This window comes from Cupressus sempervirens, chromosome 7, assembly GCF_028749045.1.
Source record: "Cupressus sempervirens isolate cs-2001-9-10 chromosome 7, ASM2874904v1, whole genome shotgun sequence".
Lineage (NCBI taxonomy): Eukaryota > Viridiplantae > Streptophyta > Pinopsida > Cupressales > Cupressaceae > Cupressus > Cupressus sempervirens.
The window spans coordinates 783,763,110-783,776,595 of NC_143124.1; the positions used below are offsets into that span (position 1 = coordinate 783,763,110).

General features: G+C 36.1%; 1 pseudogene; it reads left to right on the forward strand.

Annotated features, from left to right (window-relative positions):
- The window catches only part of LOC149549683 (cysteine-rich receptor-like protein kinase 19), a 40,945-nt pseudogene that overhangs the window by 14,028 nt on the left and 13,431 nt on the right, over window positions 1-13,486 (forward strand).

Genomic DNA, 13,486 nt, shown 5'->3' on the forward strand with positions numbered 1-13,486 from the left:
GCTAGAATCCCTTCTACTTTCATTTTTTAAACTAGAGCCACTAGGTAGGGGAAGAGGAAGATATAGTCTAGTTTCATATTGTACTTGACATTTGTATTTGCTTATCTTTTTACAAAGACAATTTTCTAATTTAAGTTTTCTTTAGAGTTCCAAGTCTTTGACTATGGCTACTAGCCATCAACATTCCACATGAGTATGCGATTTTGTTAAATATTGCACTTATATATATCTAGATCAGTTGTTTTTATTTATTTACTCATTTACTGGCTCATTAGATGCATCTCCATATTGAATTTTGCCAAAAAATGAAGTTCTAAATTAACTTAAATCATTTTTAACATTCCTAATATTTTCCCAAGAATTTATCAATTTATCTCTGATATTTTCTAAGAAAACATTTTTGCCTTATTGATAAGTGGTAGAGAACAATATTTTGAACTATGGGTACATGAGGATCCAACACAACTCAACCCTCTGTGTGTTTTATTCACCATAGGTAGGGCACAACTTACCTTTAACTATATGAGGGTTCTATGCTTCATCTTCTTGGCACTTGCATTGCCCCCTACCCCTACTATTTGGAAATGGAATGGTCATGCCTTATTCTAGCTTCATTCAAGTAACAAGACCCCTACCTTCATGAAATGACTTGATTACACACCTTTAGAATAGCAGGGTCGGTGTTCTATATTGAAGAGTTTGGTATCACCAAAATAAAAACTCTTGTGTCATATTAGCTTAATTTCGTTGTTGAAAATTTGATTTAAATTAGTATTTTTTTTCTATTGAAAATATATGAATGTAAGTTCTAGGGCCACATAAGGGTGTCATAATGAAGAACTTTTGTACAAATATTGTTTCCATGTAGCAAAACTTAAGTTTTTTAATTTTACTTCAAATAACATGGCCCAATAAAAAATCTTGTGCCATATTAGCTTAATTAGATTGTTGAAAAATTACCTTGAATTAGTTTTTTTAATTTTCTACAAAAAGCATGTGAACATAAGTTCAAGGGTCACATAAGGGGGGCTAATGAAGAATTTTCTCATGTATTATTTTATCTTGAACCATTATTTTTTTTTTAAAGAAAATATTTATTCAAAACTTAATGAATTTCATTTGGAGTTATCTTCGTTTGAACTTTATTGTCAAATGATAATTCATATACTATTATTTGACTATAATCAATTACTTTGTATTCTAGAACCCATTTCTTTGAAATTCTAGATGAATAAGACATGTCATTATTCTTTTATTTTTATTTTAAGAAAATATTAAATAATAATAACTTAAGAGCAATATTCAATTTATACTTACTAACACAATTCAGATATTTGAACATAATATTTTTAAACCCTTAACAAATAAACCTAGAACATTCATAAACTAAACCAAAGACTTGATGACTTTGAGATAAAAGTAGTTGAGAAGAAATTCAAGAATAGCACAAAATTTAAGACTTTTGCCTCTAGAGTCAATACTCAATAAGTAATAAAGTATGACCCACTATTTTTTTCTGGAACCTCTTAGCACATAGAAGAAAAAACTTAGTATTAATTAAAGAAAGGGTATTTTTCCACAAATGAAGGAAAAACATTCGACAAAGTTAAAAGGTATCTTTGTGTAAAAGTTTGTTTTTCCCACAAATATATGAAAAGAATCCACATGGTTGGAAGATGCATTACTCATATCTCTCTCATCATATGAGGTGGAGTTATGTAAAACATAAGTTTCATCAATTCTTTTCATTTTTGCATTTCTACGATGTCAATTATTTCACCACTACATCTATGCAAGACAACAAAATATGTATATATAGATGTGTGTGTGTATTTATGTATATCTGTATGGTTATGTATATATGTGTACACATATGTATATATATATATATACATGCATATATACACATACATACATACATATATATATATATATATATATATATATATATATATATATATAAGTTTGAATGTACATATACATATATAGAAAAGTAGAGAAGTTTGCTACGATGAAAGATAGAAGGAAGCCCACAACAACCCATCTACACGTTCATAAATAACCCATTAATGACAGATTAGCCAATTTCTCGGATTTTTTTCATCCGCACAATCTTGAATCAAGATTAGATTTCAATTGCGTCATATTTGAAATGGCATTCTCCATGACTCAAGAAAAAAAAGATGACATACACTATTTCCGTAGTGGGACCATAGTAGCAGTTAAATTTTGTGACCAGAAGTAGAATTTCGTGTGACTTGCCCTATGATAATTGTGACGGAAAACACAAAATCCTCTACAGAGAATGGCATGATGTCCCACCTCTCCTCCAAAGGGCAGCGGAAATAAACACAAAACATGAATTTTACAACATTCTTCTTCCTCTTCCTCTTCCTCATCTTCATTTTCAACAACAATGAGTCCCATGCAGCAAAGAGCGTCTGCAATTGGAACCGTTACATGAACGGGAGCACAATAGAGAGAAATGTCAATGCGGTGATTAATTATCTGGTTCAACATGGCCCCCCCAACGGGGGATTCAACACGAAAGTGCAAGGCCAAGGTGAAGATCTCATATCCAGGCTTCTTCAATGCAGGGGAGACATAATGGAGGAAGAATGCAAAGCATGTTCTGTTAATTATTATTTTTTGGACAGCTATTATTTCTGACCCGGAAATACCAGTTGTATTTATGGGTAGCTTGGACAGCTGTTCGTCCTTATCTATGTATAGCAGCACTATTTATGGGTAGTTTGGACAGCTGTTTGTCCACTTGCCAAGAATTAGTAAATCGTTATTATTTACTAATTTTAGAGATTCCCTTTTGGACACCTTGCAACCAATTCTATTATTGGCTGTTGAGTTGTCTTAATCTCAGCCGTTGGTTTGATTTAATCTCAGTCGTTGGTTTACCAACGAAAGTAGTATAAAAAGGGGTCTAGGGGGCATTTGGAAAGTAAGGAAGAAGTTTTGGAGAAAGGTTTGCAGTGTTAGCAAACAGTCTTACAGTGTTAGCGTGGGGATAGCAGTGGGGAATATCAGCGAGAGAAATTAGGAGGTCGTCGGAGTTCTGCCAGTGAGAGGCAAGAAATTTTGTATCTCTTGATTTGCTGAAGTTTAATATAATTCCTCATCTGTAGAATTGGTTTTCCCTTAGGGCCTTTTCCAGGGACAATTTGTCCAAAAATATTGTGTTCATTGTGTTGCGCATTTATTTCCGTATTTTATAAGTGAAGTTGCAGTTGTGTTATTTTTCGATATTAGCTGGGAATTTATTTTTAGTAGTTTAATAATTGGTTATGATAGGAGATTAATAATCAGTGACTGCAATAGTTGATTTTTTAACATGGTATCAGAGCATTGTTAAGGGTAGAAGAGTTTTTCCCTAGGAAAGAAATTTTGACCTCTTTAGATTTATTATTGGTTTAAACCCTTGAGATGGCTTCAGCTAGTTTGAGAGATCAGGATAGATTGGATGGTGCCTCAAATTTTGGTGTCTGGAAGGCCAGAATTTCTTTATTGTTGGAAGAGAATGGTATCAAGGATTATGCTACCAGTGGTGTACCTATACCAACGGATGCAACACAGCTTGCAGCATATAGGAAGGACGATGCCAAAGCGAGGAGGATTATCCTTGATGGTGTCAAGGATCATATTGTTCCACATATCTCGGAGCTAGATACAGCGAAGAAGATGTGGGACGCCATTCTAAATCTGTACCAAAATGCTACCACCAACAGGAAGTTGATTCTCAGAGAGAAGCTAAAGAATACCCAGATGAATCAGGGAGAAGATGTCACAAGTTACCTCACTAGGCTCAGACTTGTCAAGGATGAGTTAGCAACTATTGGAGATAGCCCTAGTGATGATGAGCTAGTGAGAATAGCCCTAAATGGGTTTACTAAACAATAAAGTGTCTTTGTTCAAGTTGTCAGTGGACAAGATACTTTACTGAGTTGGGATCGACTATGGACTGATTTCACTCAGGAGGAGTTTAGACTAAGTCTTGTCAATGGGGCCAACAAGAGTCAAAAAAATGAGGTGGAACAAGAGAATGTTGCCCTAGCGGGTAAAGGGAAAGCAAAGAAGGGATCTAGCAAAGGATCAAATTCACAAAGTGAAAAGAAGAAGAAGGCCCTTTCTAAGGTCAAGTGCTTTGGATGTCACAAGTTTGGCCACTATGTCAGTGATTGCCCAGAGAGGAAGAAAGGTAAGAAGCAGGTGGCAGCTTCAGCAAGTGCAGAAGAACTCTCCAGTAGAATGGAAGATGAGTTTACACTCATAGCTTTTATGGTTAGCTCAACCTCACAATGTGTTTGGTATATAGATAGTGGGGCATCATTTCATATGACAGGATTTAGAGAGTACTTCTCCAGTTACAAGGAGGAGGACACCAACATCCAGATTTCTATGAGAAACTTGTCCAAACTCAACCCTGTTGGGAAAGGGACTGTTCAGTTTCAAAGGGAGAATGGAAAGATAATTCTACTTCATGATGTGTTATATGTGTCAGGCTTAGGTATGAATTTGATTTATGTATCTGTTCTTCAGGATAGGGGGTATAATGTACTCTTTAGAGGGACACATGTGTTGATTAAGAACAAGGATTGGAAATCACCCATAACTATTGGAGTTAGGAGTGGTTGCCTTTATAGATTGCAGTTTGGTACTCCTAAGGCACTTATGAGCAACAGTAATCCTAGAGATCTTGGAGAACTATGGCATAGGACGATGGGCCATATTCATCATGGAGCACTTAGATTGCTTCGTGAGACCGTGACTGGTGTTCCAGAGGTGAGCACAGAGCATGACGATGTATGTAAGGGATGTGTGTTGGGGAAGTTTGTGAAAGCATCTTTTCCAAGGAGTGACACCAGATCTAAGGGTGTTCTTGATCTAGTACATTCAGATGTTTGTGGACCAATGTCGACGAAATCTCTCAGAGGATATGAGTACTATGTTACTTTTATTGATGATTTCTCTAGAAAGACCTAGATATACTTCTTGAAGACTAAGGATGAGGTTTTCAGTCGATTCCAAGAGTTCAAGGCTCTTGTGGAGAACTCGACAGGAAAGAAGATAAAGGTTCTTCGGTCAGACAATGGAGGCGAGTACAAAAGAAATGTCTTCTAGGAGTTCTGCACCAGAGAAGGAATCAAGAGAGAATGGACTGTTCCTTACAATCCACAGCAGAATGGAGTTGCTGAGAGGAAGAATTGTTCTATATCGGAGGCAACAAGAGCTATGCTACATGACCAGTTAATGCCCCGTTACTTATGGGCAGAGGCATGTAATACAACAGTCTAGATTCAAAATAGAGTTCCACACAAGGTGCTAGGGAAGATGACACTAGAGGAGGCTTTCACAGGGAAGAAGCCAAATGTTAGTCACTTTAGGATATTCGGGAGTTTGGCATATTGTCATATTCTTGGAGATACACGTACAAAGTTAGATCAGACTACAGAGAGGGGGTACTTTGTTGGGTATAGTGAGACCTCAAAGGCATACAGGATTTTCATTCCAGGGACTAAAAGAATTATTGTTAGATGGGATGTCAAGTTCATGGAGGACAAGGCATTCAAGAGATCCATAGATTTGCCAGCAGATGATCAGAGTGAGCAGCCAACAGAAGCTCCAAGACCAAGTCAAGGGTAGCAAAGCTCAAGTACAGTTACCAATACGAGTCTAGACTCAGTTAGTGAAGATTCACAGAGTATGAAGAACAGGTGCAACAGGAAATGCATCTAGAAGACTTAGAGGTTGACATTTCATCGTCTACAGTTGGCAGCAAGAACCATCTGGTTCCAGATATACAAAGGGATACTCAAGAGTTTGTGGGAGCTCCTAGGAAGAGTACTAGACAGCGAAGACAACCAGCCAAGTTCAATGACTATGTGGCATTAGTTAGTCAGTTGGTAGATAGTGAGCCTTCTAGCTATCAGGAAGCTGCAGAACATCAGGTATGGCGAGATGCTATGGTTGAAGAATATTCTTTAATAATGCAGAATAATGTGTGGGAGGTAGTACCTAGATCAACAGATAGGGTTGTAGTTGGATCACGTTGGATCTATAAGATAAAGCACGGTGCAGATGGTAGCATCGAGAAATACAAGGCTAGGTTCGTGGCAAAGGGGTTCTCTCAGAAGGAGGGAATAGACTATGAGGAGACATTTGCTCCAGTTGCCAGGTATACTTCTATATGAGCTGTAATCTCACTTGCAGCATAGATGGGATGGCAAATCCATCAAATGGATGTCAAGACAGCATTCCTCAATGGTGAGTTGAAGGAGGAGGTATACATAGAACAACTAGAAGGCTTTGTAGCACACATCAAAGAGACCCACGTGTGCAGATTGAAGAAAGCATTGTACAGACTCAAGCAGGCTCCTAGAGCGTGGTATGAGCGCATTGATACATACTTGCAAAAAATGGGCTTTGTGAAGAGTGAAGCAGATGCTAACCTCTACTATGTGATGGTTAGGGGTGAGATTCTCATTCTTGTTCTTTATGTGGATGACCTATTTTTTACAGGTTCACTAGGGCTCATAGTGGATTGCAAGAAGAACCTTGCAGAAGAGTTCGAGATGAAGGATTTAGGACTTATGCACTACTTTCTAGGCATGGAAGTGTGGCAGACAGATGGGGAGATTTTTCTTGGTCAAGGGAAATATTGCATTGAAATCTTGAAGAAATTTGGGATGGAGGATTGCAAAGGTATGTCTACACCCATGATCATGAATTAGAGGAAGGTAGATACATCTAAGGAGAAAGATGTAGATCCCACTTTATATGGACAGTTGATTGGTTCGCTTATGTATTTGGTTAACACTAGGCCAGATATAGCATTTGCAGTAAACTCTCTTAGTCAGTTCATGGTTGAACCAAAGAGAATGCATTGGATAGCGGCTAAGCATGTGCTAAATTACTTGCATGGTACAGTCGAGTATGGGATCAGATATGTTCGAGGTGAAGGTATTAGGTTGATAGGCTATACTGACGCAGATTGGGCAGGAAGTACAACAGACAAAAGGAGCACTTCAGGGTGTTATTTCAGCTTGGGATCAGGATTTGTATCTTGGTTCAGCAGGAAGCAGAAGTCTGTGGCTCTAAGTTCAGCAGAAGCAGAATACATAGCAGCTAGCATGGCGACATGTGAAGCTATATGGCTTCGGAAGTTGTTAGTAGCCTTGTTTGGTCAGAAGGTTGAGACTACTGTGATACATTGTGACAATCAGAGTTGCATCAAGTTGTCTAAGAATCCAGTGTTTCATGATAGGTCTAAACATATAGATATCAGATATCACTTCATCAGAGATTGTGTACAAAGGGGAGTTGTTTGACTACAATACATACCTACAGATGAGCAGGTAGCAGACATTCTGACGAAGGCTTTGGGAAAGGCCAAATTTATCTTCTTCAAAGATAAGATGGGTGTCATGCAGAACAACTTCCTCGCTAAGAGGGAGTGTTAATTATTGTTAGTTGGACACCTGTTATTTTTGACCCGGAAATAGCAGTTGTATTTATGGGTAGCTTGGACAGCTGTTCGTCCTTATCTATGTATAGCAGCACTATTTATGGGTAGTTTGGACAGCTGTTTGTCCACTTGCCAAGAATTAGTAAATGGTTATTATTTACTAATTTTAGAGATTCCCTTTTGGACACCTTACAACCAATTCTATTATTGGCTGTTGAGTTGTCTTAATCTCAGCCGTTGGTTTGATTTAATCTCGGTCGTTGGTTTACCAACGAGAGTAGTATAAAAAAGGGTCTAGGGGGCATTTGGAAAGTAAGGAAGAAGTTTTGGAGAAAAGTTTGCAGTGTTAGCAAACAGTCTTGCAGTGTTAGCAAGGGCGCAGTGTTAGCGTGGGGATAGCAGTGGGGAATATCAGCGGAAGAAATTAGGAGGTTGTTGGAGTTCTGCTAGTGAGAGGCAAGAAATTTTGTATCTCTTGATTTGCTGAAGTTTAATATAATTCCTCATCTGTAGAACTAGTTTTACCTTAGGGGTTTTTCCAGAGACAATTTGTCTAAAAATATTGTGTTCATTGTGTTGCGCATTTCTTTCCGTATTTTATAAGTGAAGTTGCAGTTGTGTTATTTTTCGATATTAGCTGAAAATTTATTTTCAGTCGTTTAATAATCGTTTATGATAGGAGATTAATAATCAATGATTAGATTTCAATTGCGTCATCTTTGAAATGGCATTCTCCATGACTCAAGCAAACAAAGATGACATACACTATTGCCGTAGTGGGACCACAATAGCAGTTAAATTTTGTGACCAGAAGTAGAATTTCGTGTGACTTGCCCTATGATAATTGTGACGGAAAACACAAAAGCCTCTACACAGAATGGCATGATGTCCCACCTCTCCTCCAGAGGGCAGTAGAAATAAACACAAAACATGAATTTTACAACATTCTTCTTCCTCTTCCTCTTCCTCATCTTCATTTTCTTCCTCTTCCTCTTCCTCATCTTCATTTTCACCAACAATGAGTCCCATGCAGCAAAGAGCGTCTGCAACTGGAACCGTTACACGAACGGGAGCACAATAGAGAGAAATGTCAATGCGGTGATTAATTATCTGGTTCAACACGGCCCCCCCAACGGGGAATTCAACACGACAGTGCAAGGCCAAGGTGAAGATCTCATATCCGGGCTTCTTCAATGCAGGGGAGACACAACGGAGGAAGAATGCAAAGCATTTTCGATACAAGCAAATAAAACAGTTCGACAAGAGTGTGGGAATTCCGTTGGGGGCAGAGTGTGGCTTGACAAGTGTTATTTGCGCTACGAACACATGCATTTCATTGGAGATCTGGACACCACATATTATCTTGTGCAAAACAATCTCTTAAATGCAACGGATCCTGAAGCTTTTGGGTCCACTGTGAAGGCCCTTTTGTCTGATTTGTCTGTTAAAGTGACCAAATCGTCTAATCTCTATTCTTCCGATTCGGCTGTAGATCGCTCTTCGTCTACCAAGATTTATGGGCTCGTTCAATGCTGGAGAGACATTTCGGTTCAGGACTGTGCAGATTGTTTGGACAATGCGATTCGGGCGCTTGTGGAGGTCACAAATGGGGCTCATAATATTGGAGGCGTTTACTCTGGAAGCTGTACTGCTCGTTATGATACTTTCCCTTTCTTTGCCTCGCCCTCTAATGGGGGTAACCAATTACATGAGTCAAGTAAGCTCAATTTGGTCTTTTTCTTCGAATTTGGTTTTCTCTCTAGCATATTTTGGTTTTCTTTTCTGAATTTGATTTTCTTTCTAGCATATATGGGTCAATGAGTTTGACTCAAAATCACACAGTTAAATCCTAATAGCAATATCACAGTTTGGGTTGCTATGGAAATTATCTCCTACTTATCAATACTTTGGTTTTCTTCTCCAAATTTGGTTTTCTTCCTAGCATATTTTAGTTTTCTTCTCTGAGTTTAGTTTTCTCTTTTCTTCCTCGAATTTGATTTTCTCCCTAGCATATTTTGATTTTCTTCTTCAAATTTGGTTTTCTTTTTAGTTCCTCCAATTTGATTTTCTCTCTAGCATATTTTGGTTTTCTTCAGGGAATTTGGTTTTCTTCCTAGTATGTTTTGGTTTTCTTTCTTGAATTTGATTTTCACTGTTCTTCCTCAAATTTGATTTTCTCTCTAACATATTTTGGTTTTCTTCCTCCAATTTGGTTTTCTTTTCTGTTCTTCAAATTTGGTTTTCTCCCTAGCATATTTTGGTTTTCTCACTGAATTTGGTTTTCTTCCTAGCATATTTTGGTTTTCTCTGTTCTTCCTTGAATTTGATTTTCTCCCTAACATATTTTGGTTTTCTTTCTCGAATTTGGTTTTCTTTTTCATTCCTTGAATTTGATTTTCTCCTTAGCATATTTTGGTTTTCTTTCAGAAATTTGATTTTCTTCACTAAATTTGCTTTTCTCTTTTCTTCTTCGAATTTGATTTTCTCCCTAACATATTTTGGTTTTCTTTCTAGCTTATCTTCTTCCTCGGATTTGAATCTCTTTGCAGCATATTTTGGTTTTCTTCCTCAAATTTATATTTCTTCTAGAATTTGAGAATTTATTTTATGTTTCATTTCACATGACATCGAAAATTGATGAGCTGTCTTGGCGCCTTCATAATCCTCGTTTTGTTCGGAGGGTTGTTTGCCCTGCGAGGACAATTGAAGTATGCAATATTTGGGAAGGATGCTAGACAAGGTAAATTTACTCTCTGCCCTAGTTTGTTTGATAATTGGCTTTCTCTCAGTGTTGATTAAAGAAATTTGTCTCTCTGCCCGATATGAGATTGTCTTATCCAATTATTAGACAACTCAGTGTTAGAACTTTAAAAAGCAAAGTTATTATAGATCTCAAGAAGAGAATAGGAACGTATGAAAATAGGGAGAAAACAAAACTGCAAAACAGGGCATAAACACAGTGAATAGTTGAAAGAAATTTATTTCATAGTCTAGAATAGGAGGAAGATTGCATAATAGGAACCTTGTACTTGTGGATTGGCATTTAGCTCTGGTTATTCAGCAGATCATTCAATTAAGCAATTCTCTGGATTCAGTGTCTTTTATGCATATCCCTCGTGAGTGGAATGGTGTGGGTGATTGTCTGGCTAAATGGGCCTCTGAGCAGGGGCCGGCTTGGAATATTCTTGATCATAGGATGCTTCCCCTTGATTTATCTCAGATGCTGGTTCAACTTGTGGACCAGGATAAAGCTATGTAGTTCTCTTTGTTTCTTGAGTTGTTCGGCTCGCTTTGATATTCAATAAAAAAATTTACCCCTGTTTTAGTAAGAGGATTGCAATGTTTCATGTAATTATATTTCAAATATGAGGTTGTCTGATACAATTATTATTAGACTTATACAATACAGAAAACGATTAAACTATGTTACAAATCTCCCTTTCTCCAATATACATATCTTATTTCTTACAGAATTTGAAACAGGCTCTTTATCATTAGACAATTTTATCATATAAAACTGGATAAATATAAGCTTTTTGAAAGTATTACAGAGCTCAGTATTATGACTATGTTTTTTTTACCTTGCAAAGTTATTATACATCTCGAGAAAAAAAACTGCAAAACAGGGCATAAACACAGAGTGCATGGTTGTAAGAAAACCAAGGTTTTAATATCAAATTATTTTATACAGTCATAAATTTTGTTCACTCTAAAATTTTTGAAATTAGGATCGTCTTGTAAAATCTGCCAAAAACCTACAGTGTGATTAGAGTCTTTGATGACATAAAAATAATGCTTAGCATCTATCATCCATTAGAATCATAAAATTTGTATATATCTGGAGAATTAAAAAGATTGTAATGCATTTGTAAATTGTACTATGCAGGGAATGAGCGCTTGGAAAATGACGGAGTAACCAGTGAAGATTTCCTACTAATATTTAATTTGGAAACATTAGTAGAGACAACCAGAAATTTCCATGAGGAGAACAAGCTGGGTGAGGGAGGATTTGGCCGTGTATACAAGGGGTATTAACATTCATTTGTTAAACGAGTATACCGATTATTTATATATTATAGTAACATGTAATACTGAGCTTTGTAAAAAGCAAGAGTCTACAACACAATGGTAAATAGTGAGTTTCTTATATGGTAGGTCTTAGGTTAGAATCTGCTTGAGATAAATAAATCAACAATAACAATTAATCAAGACACATAATAATCAATCTTATTCTATGACAGAATTTGGGTTCTAATTTTAATTGGAAAAAAAGATGTTACAATATTTTTTTGAAGGCTAAAAGATTTCTTTTCAATTTCATTTTACAAAATAAGAGTTTCTATTGGTCAGCGTCTTCATTTGAATGGTGAAAATAGATTACGACTGAAATAGTTTTTTAAAAAAATTATACCACTTATCAACAATGATATTTAAAATTCAAAAATTTCATATTTTTCTTTGTTACCTCTCAAAACTCCCTTTGCTAATGATGTCACATTTGTAAATAGTCTTTTGGCTTTAAAAATAGACTTTGATTTTGTCTCAGGGAACTTTGCTAGATGGAAGAGACATAGCAATGAAGAAGCTTTCTACAAAATCTTTGCAAGGAAAAAGAGAATTTTTAAATGAGGTTAAATTGGTAGCCAAAATTCAGCATACGAATCTTGTAAATCTGATTGGATGTTGCACAGAGGGATTAGAAAGGTTGTTGGTGTACGAATACTTAGCCAACAAGAGCCTTGACAAGATACTTTTTAGCGAGTAGACAAACTCGCTAAATGGATTTTTATTGGAGTATATAATCCTAATTGTACTCTTGGTTAACTAGTGCACATACTATTGCAAATACATAATAAAAATGCATAGAAGCATACAATTCCAAGTATATAAATAAATAAATGCATTGTTATGTATTTAAACTTGTCTATGGCAAAGTGGTTTCTTTCTTGGGATAAACATTTTATGGCATGATTTACAGATCATGAAAGGACAAAAGAGTTGGACTGGAAGACATGTTTAAACATCATAACTGGAGTAGCCTGTGGACTTCTCTACTTGCATGAAGATTCTCAGTTGTGAATAATTCATTGAGACATCAAAGCAAATAATATTTTGTTGGATGACAAAATGAATGCAAGGATCGCAAATTTTGGATTAGCTAAATTGTTTCCAGAAAATAAAACTCATGTTAGCACTTGAGTCACAGGAACTTAGTAAGATTTTTAAAGCATGAATTCTTTTATAAAATATTATATATGTTTGATTTATAGATTAAAAGTGTTAAATAGTCAAAATTGACTTATTTTTTAAGCTTAATTGTTTTCTAGTGTATGATCATATTTAAGAAAGATCATTATAAGTTCAATCATATATTCTTAGATAATTTACACTAAAGTATCTTGATTTCCACAATAAAGTGGTTATTTGGCACTAGAATATGCCATGCAGGGACAACTATCAACTAAAGCTAATGTATATAGCTTTGGTGTTGTACTTTTGTAAATTGTAAGTGGGAGAAAGAACAATGATTCAAGACTTTCCACAAAAGATAAAAACCTTTAATCATTGGTGAGATGCTACACTAAACATTATTTGAACTTAGTTCATTTTACATATAATATAATGTTTAAATTACATATAAAATTATCTTTGAATTGTGACTGTGGCTTAAACATCACACACTATACTTCATTCCAAGACTCAAAGTGTTAAATAGTTAAAATTGACGACTTCTTTTTCCAAACTTAATTTTGTCCTTAGTATGTGATGTTTAAAAGTGGCCCATTGTGACTATATATTGCAAGCATGGAGATGTTACGATAGAGGAAACATTGAAGAGGTGATTGATAGAAAGATAATAGAATGGTGCCCCAAGGAACAAGACATACAATTTATTCAAGTGGGTTTGCTATGCACACAAGCATATGCATCACTTCATCTAGCCATGTCAATTGTGTGTTCAATTCTTTCAAATAGTTGGTCCACCAACATGCTAAATCCTACAAAGCC